The sequence below is a fragment of the Fukomys damarensis genome, unplaced genomic scaffold (assembly GCF_012274545.1).
Source record: "Fukomys damarensis isolate Sample0158 unplaced genomic scaffold, DMR_v1.0_HiC HiC_scaffold_7, whole genome shotgun sequence".
NCBI lineage: Eukaryota > Metazoa > Chordata > Mammalia > Rodentia > Bathyergidae > Fukomys > Fukomys damarensis.
In genome coordinates this window covers 4,080,476-4,098,218 of record NW_022900919.1, presented here as the reverse complement: position 1 = coordinate 4,098,218, position 17,743 = coordinate 4,080,476, and the positions used below count along the sequence as shown (strand labels likewise).

Sequence of the window (17,743 nt, the reverse complement as noted above, 5' to 3'; positions counted from 1 at the left end):
CAAGCAGCAGAGCCACTGAGCCAAATCCCGACTGCTGGAAGCGTTTTTTTTTTTGTTTTTTTTTTGGTACTGGGGATCGAAATCGGGTCCTTGTGCTTTGCGAGGCAGCACACTGAACTGCTGAGCTAAATCCCCGGTCCCTGGAAGCTCTTTTTTTAAGGTAAAAAATTTTTTGACATAAAAGTCCAAGGACACATTGCTGTTTCTATGCAAGGTAGCAGAAGTCTAGATGCGTGTGCTGATGAAGGGTTGAGGTGGTCTTTAACCATGTAGGGGTGTCAGACAAGATAAAAATAGTTCTAACAGTCCTTCATGTTGAACATCATCAGGTTTATTAGAATCCTGTGTTCTTAAGGTACAGGCATATATCTGGAAATTGTGTTCAGTTCCAGACTAAGGTAGTAAAGCAAATATCACAAAGGTGAGACCACACCGCTGTCTTAAATGTGAAAAGGCCACTCATCTGTAAATCAGGGTGTTCATTAATTACCAATTCTGATGATCCTTTCACAGTTAAGTAACTGCATGTCTTCACTGGTGGGCGGTGTGCTTGTCATACTTGAGTACAGGAGCACTGGTCACTGAAAGTGGGAAACTCTGGAAATTTTTACGGAATAAGAGATTTTCAGCATTAATTAACTCTTCCTTTTCCAAATGATTTATTTGGATCATACGATTCTAGTTGGCATCATTCTACCTTACCTGCAGTAGGGCTTCATTGAAAATTGGAACCAATTCTGTGACTGCTTCCTCAGCTAGGATTACAGAATACTGAAAAATCCATTGCTGTCATTTAATTGATAATCACAGCATTTTCCCCAGGGGTAGATTCAGCTTCAAGACTCCACTTTCTTTCTGCGCCCATATGAAGCAGCTCCACATCAATTAAAGTTTTGTGATGTGATTGCTCCATAATCGGGCTCTGATTTTGATTCTTGGATTTTCAACAACATCTACATTTGGTTTCTCCCTCTGAACCCTTGAATGCCTTGACTCATTTGTAAGGGGTTGAAATCAGTATTCTAAACTATTGAATGCTTTGACCATTGTCACTTGATCTTGGCAGTGGTAACAGGAATCGACTCAGGACCTTGTGCTTATCATGCATTCACTGTGCCACTGAACTAAATCCCTGACCTCCATTGTCACTTGAAATATGAGGGCTTTTTTTTTTTGGTAGGCCACCGAACTGCTGAGCTAAATCCCTGGCCCAATATGAATGTTTTTTAATAGCATCTTAGAATGGCAAATCCTTTCTAGAAAGTTCAGTTTACTTTGCCAAGGTAAACCAAAGGATCCTTATGGCTTGTATAGATTTATAAATGTATTTCTCAAATAATACACCTTGAAAGTTTAAATTATTTCCTCATCCCGGGGCTGCAGAATGGATGTCATGTTAGATGTCAGGAAGGCATTCATCTCATTACACAGCTGCACCAGGGATCTTATGTGACAGGGTGCATTGTCACCAAGTAGGAACAGGTGTTAACAGAATTTAAAACAGTCATATTTTAAGTGATATTGTAAATGCACAGTGCCATGTAGTTTTATTTGTAGAGTACAGAAAGAGTGGAATTCCTAAGGGCCCTAGAATGTTCCGAGTGAGAAATGAACAGTTTTTACCTCTCACTGCTGACAGAAGAGATGAGCTTGACCATTGAAGCATTGATGCAAAGCATTGACTTTTGTCAAACTGTGAAAGTCTTAGAGAACATATTTTCTGCATTGGCAATCTGCCAAGTGTAGCCGCATTTCTTAGTTATCTTAGCTACTAGATATTCTGGATAACTTAGTGCCATGTGTATCAGCTGCTTCTTCGTTCACCTAGGACTCTTACAATGACGACTTCTTCCTTAAACCTTATGAACCAACTTTTGCTAGCTTGAAATTTTTTCTGAAGCTTTCTTCTCTCAGTCTTCACAGGACTGTAGAGAAATAGGGACTTGCTCTGGGTTTAGTTTAGGTATTAAGGGAATTAGTTGACTGGTTTGATCTCTCCAGACCCCTCCTCAATACATCCTCCATATGACTGATAAATCTCTTCTGCTTCAGCATTTGTGTGTTCCTCGGGGGAGGCCTTCTAATTTTCTTTGTGTGCTTTTCCTTTGCAATCAATACTTGACTGGTATGAAGGGCCTAGGGTCAATTTGTCTCTCTCTCTCTCTCTCTCTTTTTTTTTTTTTTTTTTTTTTTTTTTTTTGGTACCAGGGATCGAACTAGGGTCCTTGTGCTTGTGAGGTAGACGGTGGAACCACTGAGCCAAATCCCCAGCTCATTTTTTGATATTTTACGTGAGATTAGTCATTTTTAGTGTTTGATTTAAAATGAGAGACATGCAACTTGCCATTTGATTTGAATACCTAGAGTCCTTTGCAGGGTCATTCACATGAATATAGATGTATACTAGGAAATAGGAGGAAGGGAGGGGAAAACATGGGTGAACAGTTAGTAACTCAGGGCACCTTATGTCATCCCAGAGTTAGGTATTAACTTGAAGAGACCATTGTAGCAGAGCCAAAAATTCCAGCCTTGTGTGGGCAATGTAGTAATGTAATAAATTTCTGTTTCATAACAAAAAATAAAGAACTGGGTATGTATCACACTGTGAAGACCTGCAGTTCAACTTAGTGTCCCTTAAAAAGTGAACAGTCAGCCAGGGATTTAGTTCAGTGGCACTGTACCTGTTTTGCAAGCATGAGGTTCCAAGTTCAGTCCCTATTACAAAAAAAAAATACATTTTTTTGTGGATTAGAACTGAACTACATGTATAATATGGATACTACAAAAGTAGAATATGTACTTTTTACCACCTGTACTTTTAGTATAATTAGTAAACTACTATAGAAAAAATACGAGCTTTGTAAACTAATCTAGAAAGACTAGGTGTTTTGGTGAAGGACTTAGGTTTATCTGCTACACATATGGTAATTTTGAATAAACTCACTTTCCTATATGAAAGAATTCTTCATAAAATGTAGGTAGTTACTGGGCACTTTAGTCCTTTATCAAAGATTAGAAGTTGGTGAAGGCCTCCTTCAAGATGATTTTGTTTTAGCCTGGCATGGTGGTGCATGCTTGTAATCCCAGCACGCAGGAGGCTGAGGCAGGAGGATCGCTGTGTGTTCAAGACCAGCCTGGGCTACATAGTTTCAGGTCAGTCTCAACTACATAGTGAGATGCTGTCTCAAAAAACCAAAAACCAAAAACCAAAAAAAAAAGATGTTCAACTTTCTATTGTGTTTGGCATATCTTGATTTTGTTTCACTATTCTATTTATTCTATATTGACTTATTTATACTTAACTATGGAATATTTTAGTGGTAATTAACTATATTCTGAACGCCTAAATTGATTAATAATAAATTCTACTCTTCCTCCTTACTCCTATTCTTATTATTGATTGTGAGTATTATAACACAGGTTCTTCTGTTTGCTGAGCACACCTTTTGACACCAGTGCACACCTCTGTTCCCTTCCTTTTTAGTGCTACTTGTTGGGAAAACCTTGTGGAGGACCTTGGCTGGGCTAATGATGAGCTGGGTGTACTGAGAGTGAATGAAATGAGTCTCGATATGATTACTCTGAAGTCTAGCCAGTGTCAATTTAAGTATGCAGGACACAGGTGTGTCAATTTTTGACAAGGTTTTTCTCATCAGTACCTTAAGGGGAATGGAGTTAGAGATTTTTCATTACAGCAAAGTTGGATATAGATTAGTAAAGCTTCCTTTCATAGTGTCACTTCTACATTGATAATATTGACAGATCTTACCTTTGCTTTTTCCCTGTTCATTTCAAACAGTGAATTCGAGAGAGGAAAAACCCAGAAGCTATCATGCATTTTTCTCAGATACTGACATCATCCAGTTTGCGCTTTTTGACACTTTCATGAGCATATTCCTGGGCATTGAGACAGCTTCCCCATTTTTATCACATTGAATGAAATTGCTAGATTGTTGGTAAGGTATGCTTTGATCTACAGATAAGTCTTAATATTTCTAGCAGAATTATAGTTATGTTCTGATTCTCCTCTTGATGACTTAATGATATTTTGTATCCTACTCAAATGGACTAAAAAATTTGGACTCTATACAGTTAAAGAGGGAAATTGGCATTTTGCAGTTGTCAGTGCTAAGCCCAGGAGTTGAAATAACTTATTAAATACCAAGCATTTTTTAATCATGTCTCTCATTGCATATTCTATTATAATATTTACTTTTTCTTGCATGAATGATATATTCTTTTGTTATTTAGGAAAGACGTTCTACAATTAGATGCTCAAATAGTTTATTTAGATAAAGCTTGTTTAAAAGGTATGATTTGGACAGTTTATTCCTGTCTTTCTATACTAAGGATTAAAACTAGGGCCTTAACACTCTACTATATCCCTAGCTGTTTTTACTTTATGTATGTATGTATGTATGTATCTATTTATGTATGTATCTATCTTATCTGTCTTTATGTATCTATCTTTGTATCTATTTATCTATGTATGTATCTATTTATCACTTCTTGGCCTTTTAGCTAAGAACAAGTGTGGTTATTTATTTGCTTGCCTGTTTGTTTATTAATTTATTCATTTATTTATCCATTGGTTTATTTATTAATTAATTTAGAGACAGAGCCTTATGTATCTATTTTATCTGTCTTTGTGTATCTATCTATGTATTTATCTATGTATGTATCTATCACTACTTGGCCTTTTAGCTAAGAACAAGTGTGGTTATTTATTTGCTTGCCTGTTTGTTTATTAATTTATTCATTTATTTATCCATTTGTTAATTAATTAATTAATTTATTTAGAGACAGAGCCCTGCTAAGTTAACCCAGGCTTTCCTCCATCTTACTTGTGATCTTGCTTCTGCCTCCCAGAGTGCTGGGATTACAGTTGTGTTACCTGAGTGCCCTGCTGACAATTGTATATATATTAAGGTATTATTCTCAGTTAGCTATCTTAGTGCACATGAGTGTTATATGTTTGTGTATAAGTATGTGACTAGTAATTAATGATGGGTGTTAATATTGTGATGATGACAGGTCACTAGACTGCCATGAAAACCTGTTGAGATTTAGAGAAAACATTCATTTAAAAGATAGATGACCCTTTTTTAGTTTGTTACTTTGTTGAATCTTTGTTTTGTTGCAAGAAATATTAATGTATTTGTGGTCTCCTGTGAATGTTTGATTCATCTAGTGAGTGCTAGAATATCTCTTTAGTTTTTTTGTTTTAGAAACAGGGGTCTCACTATGCAGTTCAGACTGGGCTTGATCCACCTGTCTCAGCCTTCTGAATTCTGAGACAGGCGTGTACTACCACCCCTAGCTGAAGCATTTAAATTGAGAGAAATGAGCCACCCTTCCTGCTAACCTGGTTACATTAGAAGTGTGTAGTTCTGTGAGAAAGCAGTGAGTGCAGTTCGTGTTTAACTGTGGTGTTACCTGTTTACATGAGGAGTGTGCAATTACGTGAGAAAGGCGTGAGTGTAGTGCCTGTTCACCTGGTTACATTAGAAGTGTGCAGTTATGTGAGAGGAGTGAGTGCATTTTCTGTTGAACTGTAGCATTAGCTGGTTACATTAGAAGTGTGTAGTTTACATGAGAAAGGAGCGAGTGTATTACCTGTTGACCTAGTTACATAAGCAGTGTGCAGTTCTGTGAGAAAGGAGTGAATGTAGTGCTTGTTGAGTGTACTGTTACCTGGTTACATTAGAAGTGTGTAGTTTACATGAGAAAGGAGCGAGCGTAGTACCTGTTTACAGAAGTGCAGCTATGTGAGAAAGGAGTGAGCGTTGTGCCTGTTCACCTGGTTACACTAGAAGTGTGCAGTTATGTGAGAGGAGTGAGTGCAATTCCTGTTGAACTGTAGTATTACCTGGTCACGTTAGAAGTGTGTAGTTCACAGGAGAAAAGAATGTGTATTAACTGTTGACCTTGTTACATAAGAAGTGTGCAGTTATGTGAGAAAGGAATAAGTGTGGTGCTTGTGAGTTACAGTATTACCTGGGTACATTAGAAGTGTGGTTTACGTGAGAAAAGGAGTGAATGCAGTAACTGTTAACCTGGTTACACTGGAAGTATACAGTTTTGTGAGAAAGGAGTATGTGTGTAGTGCTTGTGAGTTGTAGTGTTAGCTGGTTACATTAGAAGTATATAGTTAGGGTCTGGGGATTTAGCTCAGTGGTTCTGGTGACTGCCTTGCAAGTTTAAGGACTTGAGTTAGATCCCCAGTAACAAAATATATATATATATATAGTTATGACCTAGGGATTTCTACCAGTGGTTCCAACAGCTGCCTTGCAAGCTCAAGGTCCCAAGTTCAGATCCCTAGTACCAAAAAAAAAAAAAAAAAGTGTGAACGGAGTGAGTGTGTAGTTCCTGTTGAATTGTACTGTTGATGTGAATTCTTTGACTTTAGGGTGTTTGTTGTATTATAGAAAGAACCATTGATAGTTTTTGGTTCACATACTCCTTTGTGTGTTAATTCATTTTATCTATATCTGTCTGTCTCTTCGTTTATTGCAAGGTCGTGCTATGTAGTCCACATTGCAAGCTTCCTGCCTCAGCCTCCCGAGTTCAATTCTAGTTTCAAGGTTTACTAAATTTGACTTGATTCAAACTATTAAATTAATCATAACTAAACCATTTTGAATGAGAAATGCTTCAAAGTAAGTTACAAATTTCATAAATTACTGGTAACTAGTAACATTAGCAGGTTTTGGTGGCATTTCACAAAAAGGGAAGATAAAAGTGATATTTAAGGTTGAGGCTTTTATTGCATGCCTCCATTGCTTCAGGCTAGCTCACTAGATAATAAACCTAGGTCAGAAAAACAAAAATGTGTGTGCACTTGCACTTTGTGCTAAATTCTTAGATATTAAGGGAGTATTGCTGTTGGAACGGGTAAGAGAGTAAGAGCGAGTTAGGATGCAGTTAGCATTGTTTGAGCTGGAAAATACTTGGTTATTCTTGTGATTACTATAGTGAATATGTGACATAACTATGATCCACATGTCAGTTAAAAGAAGAGATTGAAAAATTAAAAGTGGAAAAAAGCTGAACAGATAATTCAAAAACAAAATAACCTGGACAAATAATGTAAATATCATGGACTCATTTACCCTCAAACACTTATTTTAAATGTTGTATTTTGCTGTGAATTCTGAAGGGATTTAGAAAGATGCCAGCTAAGAGACAAGAAACTGCCTCTCATCTTTATAATGAGGCTAAAACAAGATGGTTATGGAGTTTTCTCCTCGAAACAGAATGTGACTGTGCTCCCACCGTATCTCCAGCTGAAAGATTTGGTCAACTATAAACTATTTCTAAATTTTTAACCAGTTCCCTTGCTTTTAGCTCAGATACTTTAATTCATGCATCTTATAGAACAGCTTTTAAGAAGATGATGAACATCATGTTCTCTTCACAAATCTGCAATGTGTGTTAAAAAAAGAAGACAAATTACATACTGGTAATACTTAGAGCATCTTTTGTGACAGGAAAAACTGGATGTCTTCCATTTTGAGGCACTGGACATTTTGATCCATTCCCTTTGAAGCATACCTTCAACCTAATCCTCTGGTCCTTAAGATATCCAGAAATCTGAACAGATAGGAAACATAAATTAACAAGTCAAGAGAATTTAGGGAAGATTTGTGACCAGTTGCTCCATTCACATAGGTCACCCAGAACCATATCCTGAGTGGCTGCCATGTAATTGATAAATTTGTATTTTGTAAACTGTCCTGGAACTTTTAGAGTACCTTTTATTTCTGGACCGTTGGGGAAGTCTAAACTTTGGCTGAAGAGCTGGTGAAAAGGGTTCCAGGCTTGGAATCTTCTGTAGGAAATCTCCTTTGTTAATTTCCTGTTCCAGCCACATCAGGACCACAACATGAATGCAAGCATCTTCCCAAAACTACACCGTAAACACTGCTTGGAAAGTACATCAAAGATATCTGTTGATTTATTGAGTTGGAAAATTTGTGCTAGGCTATATAAACTCAAAAGAGATAACACTTCTGCAGAAATAATGTGGGTAGAAAAGGAGGTTGGGGAATTTACCTCAGTGGTGCCACCTGCCTCAGAAGTACAGGGTCCTGAGTTTGATCTCTGGTACCAAAAAAAAAAAAAAAATACAGAGCCTCATAATAGATCAGTACTGCTCTCAAATTCTTAACAGCCTTTTTAATTTTTTACATTTCATTGAATAAGCTTTGGATTTGAGAAAAGCAAAAAAACCAAGAATACTGGATTTTAATGCCATGGGTTATCCACTTAACCCTTTGTAAGTTTTAGCACTTAAAAGCGATGTGTATGTGACATTTGTATGCAAAAGCAAAATTAATTTTTGTACTGTGATTGTAAATCCTGTATGTTTCAAATCCCTTATGTTTCATGAATTTTCTGTATATAATTTATGTGAATATGTGAGAAAATTTGTATCAGTAATTATTAGGTAGAAATATATGATGATCATTGAGTGATTGATGCATAAGAGATAACACTTCTGCAGAAATATGCGGGTAGAAAAGGAGGTTGGGGAATGTACCTCAGTGGTGCCACCTGCCTCAGAAGTACAGGGTCCTGAGTTCTATCTCTGGTAACAAAAAAAGGGAAAACATTTCTTCAGCTAAAAGCTTCAGATACAGAGCCTCATAATAGATCAGCACTGCTCTCAAATTCTTAACAGTCTTTTTAAGTTTTTACATTTCATTGAATAAGCTTTGGATTTGAGAAGAGCAAAAAAACCAAGAATACTGGATTTTAATGCCATGGGTTATCCACTTAACCCTTTGTAAGTTTTAGCACTTAAAAGCGATGTGTATGTGACATTTGTATGCAAAAGCAAAATTAATTTTTGTACTGTGATTGTAAATCCTGTATGTTTCAAATCCCTTATGTTTCATGAATTTTCTGTATATAATTTATGTGAATATGTGAGAAAATTTGTATCAGTAATTATTAGGTAGAAATATATGATGATCATTGAGTGATTGATGCATAAGAGATAACACTTCTGCAGAAATATGCGGGTAGAAAAGGAGGTTGGGGAATGTACCTCAGTGGTGCCACCTGCCTCAGAAGTACAGGGTCCTGAGTTCTATCTCTGGTAACAAAAAAAGGGAAAACATTTCTTCAGCTAAAAGCTTCAGATACAGAGCCTCATAATAGATCAGCACTGCTCTCAAATTCTTAACAGTCTTTTTAAGTTTTTACATTTCATTGAATAAGCTTTGGATTTGAGAAGAGCAAAAAAACCAAGAATACTGGATTTTAATGCCATGGGTTATCCACTTAACCCTTTGTAAGTTTTAGCACTTAAAAGCGATGTGTATGTGACATTTGTATGCAAAAGCAAAATTAATTTTTGTGCTGTGATTGTAAATCCTTTGTTTCAAATCCCTTATGTTTCATGAATTTTCTGTATATGTGAATATGTGAGAAAATTTGTATCAGTATTTAGGTAGAAATATATGATGATCATCGAGTGATGCATATGAATTTTTTATTTAACTGTTTAAAAAAGAAAATGAAATTGTAGTTTCATTCATTTATTTTTATTCATTTAATTGTTCCAGAAATTGAGTTAGCATAACCTATTCTCTAGATTTCCAAAATCAATATATTAAAATCGTTCCTGTGCAAAATAGCTAGTTTTCTAGGGAATTTTATAAAAACATTTTGGATAAAAATTGGCTTCTGAAATATTTTATAATGGAATTCAAGTTTATATTCGTATTTTACTAAATCACTGCAGTACCATGAGACAGAAAAGCATTTTGTTAATCTCAAGGCATTAAGATATTTGAGAATCCATTGTGAGAATTATGTATATATATAATCACCTTGTGCCATTTTCTTACATGGGGATGGCTGAACATTCGTTTGTTAAAATCTATTGCTAACCTTTAGTTTCCTAATGTATATGGAAAATACATGGTTACAGAATTAGAATATTTCTGAATGCTGTAATTTGAAAAAATTTTTTTTGGTAGTCTTGCTATTTTCCTGGGATACTTTTAAGTGTACAGTGGTTATACATGAAACTTTTCATTAAGGTTCACATCATTTGAATGTCAATGGATTTTTCATTCAATTCCAATACAAGATTTTTTTAATGATAAAATTGCAGAAGATGCCAGTTTAACCAAAAAATAGCATATTCAGGATCAGGTGGGCCTTAGCATTGATTATTCTGTATATGTTAGACAAAAAGACTGTTGATAAATTTTAACATGAAAAAAATTACTGCCCTTAAGAGTGATTCATTATGAGTTTTTTGATTGCTCAAAGGAATTTCAAAACTACACTGTATTAAACAAACTTTAAGAGTTTAGAAGACTGGGCCTGTGAGCAGATACTATTTTTCCATTGTTTTTTGCTTTACTTCCTAAGTTATACAATTTCCCTTTGCTGTTGGAGTAGAAAAAACTGGCCATTGAATATTAACTCCTTAAATAACTTCAAAAGTAATTTAATATAATTGGTTATATAGAGTGCTTTATAATTGCACATAACTAAAACTATTAAGATAGAACCAATATATTTTTTTCTTTTTTAGTTTATTGGTACATTTTAGGTATACAGTATAGTTACATTTATTATTGGGATCTTGTACCTTTACATGACAGGTCTTGGTTCTCATTTTAGAACCAGTATTTTTTGCTGAAAGTGAAGTGTTCCTTGGATCGTTGATTTTAATTTTTAGGTTGTAGTATATATTGTAGGAATATATGTGGAAGTACTACATATCCATCTAAATACAGGTATATATGTTTTATTTTTGGTACCTGGGATTGAACTCAGGACCTTGCAATTGGGGGACAAGCAGCGAAACCACTGAGCTAAATCCCCAGCCCAGCATCTCGTTTTTTTTAATTCAGAATGGTGTAGAATTCACTGTGTAGCCCATGCTGGACTCCACATTTAGATCCTCCTGCCTCAGCTTCTGGAACACAGGTATTATCGCCACCAAGGCTCGCTGTTTAAATTTTTTTTTAGTTTCTAGTTGTGTTTTATATATAAGTAGACTAGAGAAAAATCTCCACGTTTTCTCCTAGGATAGGCTAGAAAAATATCCATCTGTCAGTAGAATTTAACTTTCAATAAGTGAATAATTTTTTTATTTTAAAATATCTATTATTAGAGGATGCTGACAGTGGATTATTAAACTTGAGATCATGGGTTGCTCAGTGGGACACCTAATGCTATGTAAATGACACCATTATTTTGTAAATCAAAGTAGCTATCTGCATTTACCTAAATACAGATCACCTGTGTATATCAGTGAACATGCACTGCATATGGTATGTAATTAGGCTGTATACATACAGGTTTAGTCGTATGCACATGTACCTATCTCTACTTACAAAACAGCATCAAGGTACTCTTTGGCAACACTTGCTGAAAATGTGATAGATAGTACTGTTTGTTTTATAATATCTGCATAAGGATTTTTAATACTCATGATTTGTGAATAATAGACAAATATGGAATCTTGGTATGTTGATGGTATGCCATGTTTATTTGGGGTTTGTATATTATGTACATCTGATAAATAGCATTTATAAGGTATTTTGTATTTGCAAATATTGGGCATAGTTTTTTAAGGCAAGACTTGTACAAGCGAAGCCACCATGCTTCCTTTTTATTGAAAAGTAAGGTATAAAGTTATTCATAAAATAAGCTTAATGAGTTGTTTTTGTTTTACGGAGTTTTTTATTTTTGGTTCCTTGAATCTTTTTCAAATTAGATATTCATCAAAATATAGAAAACCCCCATTTATATTTACAAATTTATATAATTTTTAAATATCTGTCTAATTGCTGATTAGTCTCTTCCAGTGTTTGTTCAGTTTTCATTTGCTAGGACTGAACTGTAGAGTATTTTACTGCTTTATGGTTGATGACCAGGTTTCTTTAGAATGTCTGAGCTTCCCTTTCCCTGCCACATACACAATTTTAAGAATGTAAAACTTTAGAATATCTTTTGCCAGTAGAAGAATTAAAAACCAGTGGTTAGGTTTTCCTTATTTGGTTTTTATAAAGAATTTTCTTCACCTGCTAGTGGTGTGCAAGTATGTCAGTTGTAGACTGTTTAGAATTTTCTGTTACATTATGTGACTTTTAGTTAAAATATTATAAAAATGCTGTTTTTTTTAAAAAAATTCCATAGTATTTAAGAAGCTGGCTTAGTATATATCTTTCAGCTTATATTTTTGGTATTTGTATATACAGTGTGCTGTCATATTATGGAGAAAGACAATGTTTTTTTTTTTAACACACCTTTTGACTTGCATGTAAAATTGGGTTATAATCATGACATTGTGCCCATTTTACTTAAATTATCATGTACTTATGTAATAGATAGCAATGTTTTATGTCTACACTAACATTTAATGCCATTTTTTCTCAGTGGACATGTCTTAAATTATGTGGTTCTGTATTCATCTCTTGTATGACAAAAAGCAATACAACTTTGTAAGTAACAGGCAAAAGTAATTTCAAGAATTTAATGTCTAGAATTTCTAGATGCATTGAGTTGCACAAATTATAATTTTGTAAATAGGCTGCTTCTCATACCATTGTCTTTTGCAATTAATATGGCATTTAAACATATCATTCACAAATAGACTCATAGAACCAATATGGTGGCACAGGCCTTTGATTCCAGCACTCAGGAGGCTGAGCCAGGAATAACCTAGCTGGGCAACTTAACAAAACCCTTTCTCAAAATAAAAACTAAAAAAGGGGGATGTAGCTTGGTCTGCAGGCCCTTGGATAACTCCTCAGTACTGCTCCAAAAAGAAAGAGGCACATGGAGATATATAGCATTTATCACTTCTTCCTTTGAGTGTTAGAAGAGAAAATAACAAGGCAGTGTCCTTTTACTCCATTCCCATGGAGGAGTAGTTTACATTGTGTCAAATATAAATTCCATTTTAAGACTACAAAATTATAAGAAAAATAATTTGGCCTTCTACGATTTTGGGTGTGTTTGCTTTACATGCATTTCTGATTTTTGCAGTTAACCTTCAAGATACAAATAATTATATTAAAGCAATTTTGTACTACCTCTTGGAACTATACAAAGTTCTGTATGTGTTCCCATAGTTGCATGACAATATTCAAGACAACTTTGTAAATAGTCAGAAAATAATTTCAACATCTAGCCTTTTGACATGAAGAATCTCACAAAGTATAATTTTGTAAATAAGTCATATTTTCATTTTATAATTTTTTGAAATGAAATGGTTAGCTGTAGTTTATTTCAGCTCTATGTAGCTTGTTATTTTTTTGGTTGGTTGGGGAAGGAGAAAATTTAAAATTGTATTTTCAGCTGTGAATTGTCATCTTTGAGAAAGGTTTCCCATATTTTCAATCTTACACATTAAAACCCTAGATCGTCGTTTGTGTATATATTTTGTTTATTGGGTGTTACATGGACATTTTTATAATCATTACAGGAAATGTCATAAATTTCTACCTCTTTGAATCAACATAGTATTATCTGTTTGAACTGCGTGACAGCATCAAGACAAGTTTGTAAATAACATACAATTTTAAAACATCTAGATTTTCTGGATGCATGGAACTCAACAAGGCATAAATTTGTAAATACTTCATTGTAAAATACAGTTAAAATGACTAATGCTTTTTAAATTTTGTACTTAATGTCTCAAAATAATATTTCTGATATTTCTGGGTTTTGGTAGAGGTTGATTATCTGTATTCTGACTGATAGGGTTTATTGTATGTGGGAGATAGACATTGGTCATTGTATATATTATGTTCTTAAAAACATGGGGCATTTTTATCTTTACAAAGAAGAAACAATGGTATTGTTCTTTTACAATCAGATTCAGAGAAGATTGCTGAAATCATTGTTACTTTGCTGTGCTGTAATTAACCTTTAAAAATGTATTTTAATGTATTTGCATTTTTATTACATTCATGTGGGTATTAAATGTCATGTTGATAATCTGTTTTAAGAATACTAACCCTTTCTCTGTTATTTACTATTGCTTTTCATTTTTATTTTTATTTTACAAATTGTACAAATTGCTACTTTTCTTAGCTTGCAGATATTTCTAGATCACACATACTATTACATCTAAATGTAGCAGTAGCATAAAGACCATAACTTTCTTTTTGTTTATACATTTTTGAGAACAAAAGAATCTGTGGTTACAAGTCTTTATATAATTTATGGCACATGAAAATTAGACTCACGTACTACCAATTATGTTAAGTAAGAGAATGTCTAATAAAGATTTCTGTATTGATCAATGTAAATCAGAATATCTTTCAAGCAATAATTTGGCAAGACCATCGGTTTAAGAGTATATTCAGTTTTTGAAATTAATTGGTAAATGGAATATTAGCATATTTATAAAAAATTTACTAGGAAAGAAACTTTCTATGTGTAGTCAATGTCTGAACTATCCATTGGTGAAAGAAATCCTATAGATTATAGATATTCAACATGAATGTAATTGAAATACTGAAATATCCTTTTGGTAGAGTATAAGCGTATTATGTATTAAAAATTTAAGAAGCATTAACTTTCTGTTCAGCAATATGTCCATATGCTTTCTTCTAGTCTTCAACTGAAATGTTAATAGTTATAAAAGTGTTATATAATGACATTCTTGACATGTACGTACTATTTCTTGGTATTATAGTGTTGGTATTTTCTTACTCTTTGAGAATTTTGAGTTAAACAGTAAAAGAAACATACAAATTTACATGACATCTACAGTGAATATTTGGATATAAAATTATGTGGAAGGATATGCCAAAGTTTTCATACTCATTAAAGGACGAGTACTGCGATTTTCTGCATTTTAGTTTGTATAAGGCTTTTAAAATGTTTAAAAGAATCAAGGCAAGGACCCAATTTCAATCTCCGGAACCAAAAAAAAAAAAACAAAAACAAAAAAACCCCCAAATCCAAGAAATGTTAGAGACAGTTTGTCCGTTTTCATCATTTTTTTATCAACACTGGGGAAGTTTTGATTTGGGACATCCAACCTTGTATTCATATAGCAACAGCCTTTATAATTGACTTGTGAATGGTTTCCTCAAGAGGCTACAATTTAAAAGACAATTGTGCAGCAAAGTCTTACTGTAAAACGAAGAGTGTTGGATTACCTAGAAAGAAGGAGAAGATGGAATTTCTGGTGAGTACTGAACAAATGTATATTTGGCTGACAAATAGATGAGTTAAAATATTAAGTGAAGGGGCTGGGGATTTAGCTCAGCGGTTCGGGGGCCTGCCTTGCAAGCGCAAGGACCTGAGTTCAATCTCCGGTACCAACAACAACAACACAAAATTAAGTGAGGGCCACAGAGTGGGTTCTGGTGAGGGTTAAGTGAGGGTTCTGGTGACTGCCTCACAAGTGAAAGGACCTGAGTTGATACCTGATACCCCCCCCAAATTGAAACATTCTGTGCAGAAATAAATTTTCTTAGTTAAAAGGACCCAATTGTGGATACCTACTAAAAAATACGTTGTTGGAAGTGTTTCATTTGGGATAAATTGAAAAGTATCCCTGATTTTTTCCATGCTCGGGTTTGAACTCATACGTATTAAATATATGTTGTACTACTGAGCTATATTTCCATCCCCCTTACTCTTTTATATAAATGGGAGAATAGAATGGTGCTTCATTTACTGTCATTAATGGTTTCTGAGGATTTCAAGTAGATTTTTCAAGGATACATGTTACTAACAAAATTATTTGGAAAAAGACTTGCATATTTTCATCATTCGTGCCCAAATATGTGAGTTAAAATGGAAAGTGTGGAAAGTATGTGGATAAGCGTATTTTTTGCTTTGGTTTTGGTTTTTTGAGACAGGGTCTCACTCACTATGTAATTCAGACTGACCTGGAACTCACTGTGTAGCCCAGGCTGGTCTCATACTCACAGTGATCCTCCCGCCTCAGCCTCCTGAGTGCTGGGATTACAGGCGTGCGCCACCACGTTCAGCCTGCACATTTTTTAATCCAATCTTTTCCATTTATAATCCCCAACCAGCCCATTTTTATCCTAACTTACATATCCTGATGGTAGATTTCATTTTACCATTGTTCTGTTGCATTCTGTATTTCTCAGGTGAGGAAGATGAGAGACTTTTTGGAGCTAAACTGCATATAGCTGATAACATCCTGAGTGATATCACCTATGAACCATAGGTAAGGTGGTTTTGGTGGTATTTAGGGATAAGATGTGTCCTAGGCCCACTAAATTAATTCTGTGACAGAGATTGTCAGTGGGCACTATGTAAATTTCAGACAAAGAATTAGAATTAGCTCTTCTGTATCTTTGTGTAGATGAAATGCAAGGCCTGATAAGTGCCAGGAATATGCTCTGCCAATCAGCTGAAGCAGTACTCAGTCTTTTTAGAAAATATTTTAGTAAAATAATAGTGATGCATATCCAGAGAACATAATCCTTCATTTATGACCAATCACAACAATGTAACTTCTAATAGAAGAAAAGACCAAATGTCTGATTAATGGAATTACGAAATCAACAATATGCTTGTTTTATACTAAATACACTATTGTATGAAAAAACAATTTCATGGAAAATGCAAAATGTGTTAATAAAAGTGACACAGTTAGCCTTCCATTTATTAGAAAATTCCACAAGGATGAATGTTGTACTTCCTTAGGCTTTGCTGTTGATCTTAAGTTAGCTTCTAAACTTTTCCCACTGTGTCCTTTCAGGTGTATATTGAAAAGGAACTTGACACCACTGCTTCTGTCAGCCATGTCTTCAAAACTAAAACAGAGCCTTCATAATGCTCAGAGACCTCTCAGGTTAACAAATTACTGCCATTGAAGATCATTGCTGCACAGAAAAATTGGACTCAAATCTACTTGGAAAGAGCTAAAAGATGGCCTTGCAGAGCATGTGTACTAGTCATGACAATGATTTTTTTGTTGTTGATGATGGACTAATTCTTAGGGACTGGAGTGGTGGCTCAGTTACTACAGAAGTACAGTGTGGTAGAATTACAAGGGCTTCATCTCAGTGCTTCCATAAGTATGCAGTGCATGTGTTTCTATCACTTCACAGGATACAGTTGAGACTAACTGAAACTCTTGTTTCTAAAGAATTTAAGGACATGGGATATTTCAAAGCTAGTTTTTACTTAAATGATATTTTCCTTCCAATTTTAATCTTCAGTGATATTTGCCATTTTAATGGTGTTTTATCACCAAGCTTTTGGCGTTTTTCATAAGTAAAATGATGCAAATTTATTTTATTTTGTTTTTTGTTTGGTTCTTTCAGGCAGGGTCTCACTACATAGTTGAGGCTGGCCTTGAACTCACTATATAGCCCAGGCTGGCCTCAAACTTATGCCTCAGCCTCAGCCTCCAGAGTGCTGAGATTATAGGTGTAGTTCACCATGCCTGGCCTTACACTTTTATTTTAATATATTAGCTATAAGTTTCCTATGTAGTAAATATGCTTATGTAAATTTGAATTTTTCAGCTGCAATAGAATTATTTCTATGGAACACAATCACCATTCCAAACTGTATGCAAAATCTATATGAGTAAATTTCCTCTTGATTGGAGTAAGTGCTTCAGTGTTGAAATCAAAGTTCCCCATTTCCCAAAACCGTGTGACCATTAGATAAAAATATGTACATAATTGATAATGTTAAGTGGTTTTCTTAATGTTTATCTTTCTCATCTTTATATAACATACTGTTAAGCCATCTCATCTTT

General features: G+C 34.5%; 1 long non-coding RNA gene and 1 other non-coding gene across 2 annotated transcripts; both read left to right on the top strand.

The window, feature by feature from the left end:
* Positions 1–3,522: 3,522 nt before the first annotated feature.
* Positions 3,523–3,590, top strand: LOC117285231. Its single transcript, XR_004516225.1, has one exon. It is a non-coding gene; the product is annotated as a small nucleolar RNA SNORD64 (small nucleolar RNA).
* A 7,294-nt stretch (positions 3,591–10,884) lies between these two features.
* Positions 10,885–17,321, top strand: LOC104854439. Its single transcript, XR_778095.2, has 3 exons — positions 10,885–15,178; positions 16,116–16,195; positions 16,733–17,321. It is a non-coding gene; the product is annotated as an uncharacterized LOC104854439 (long non-coding RNA).
* Positions 17,322–17,743: the final 422 nt, after the last annotated feature.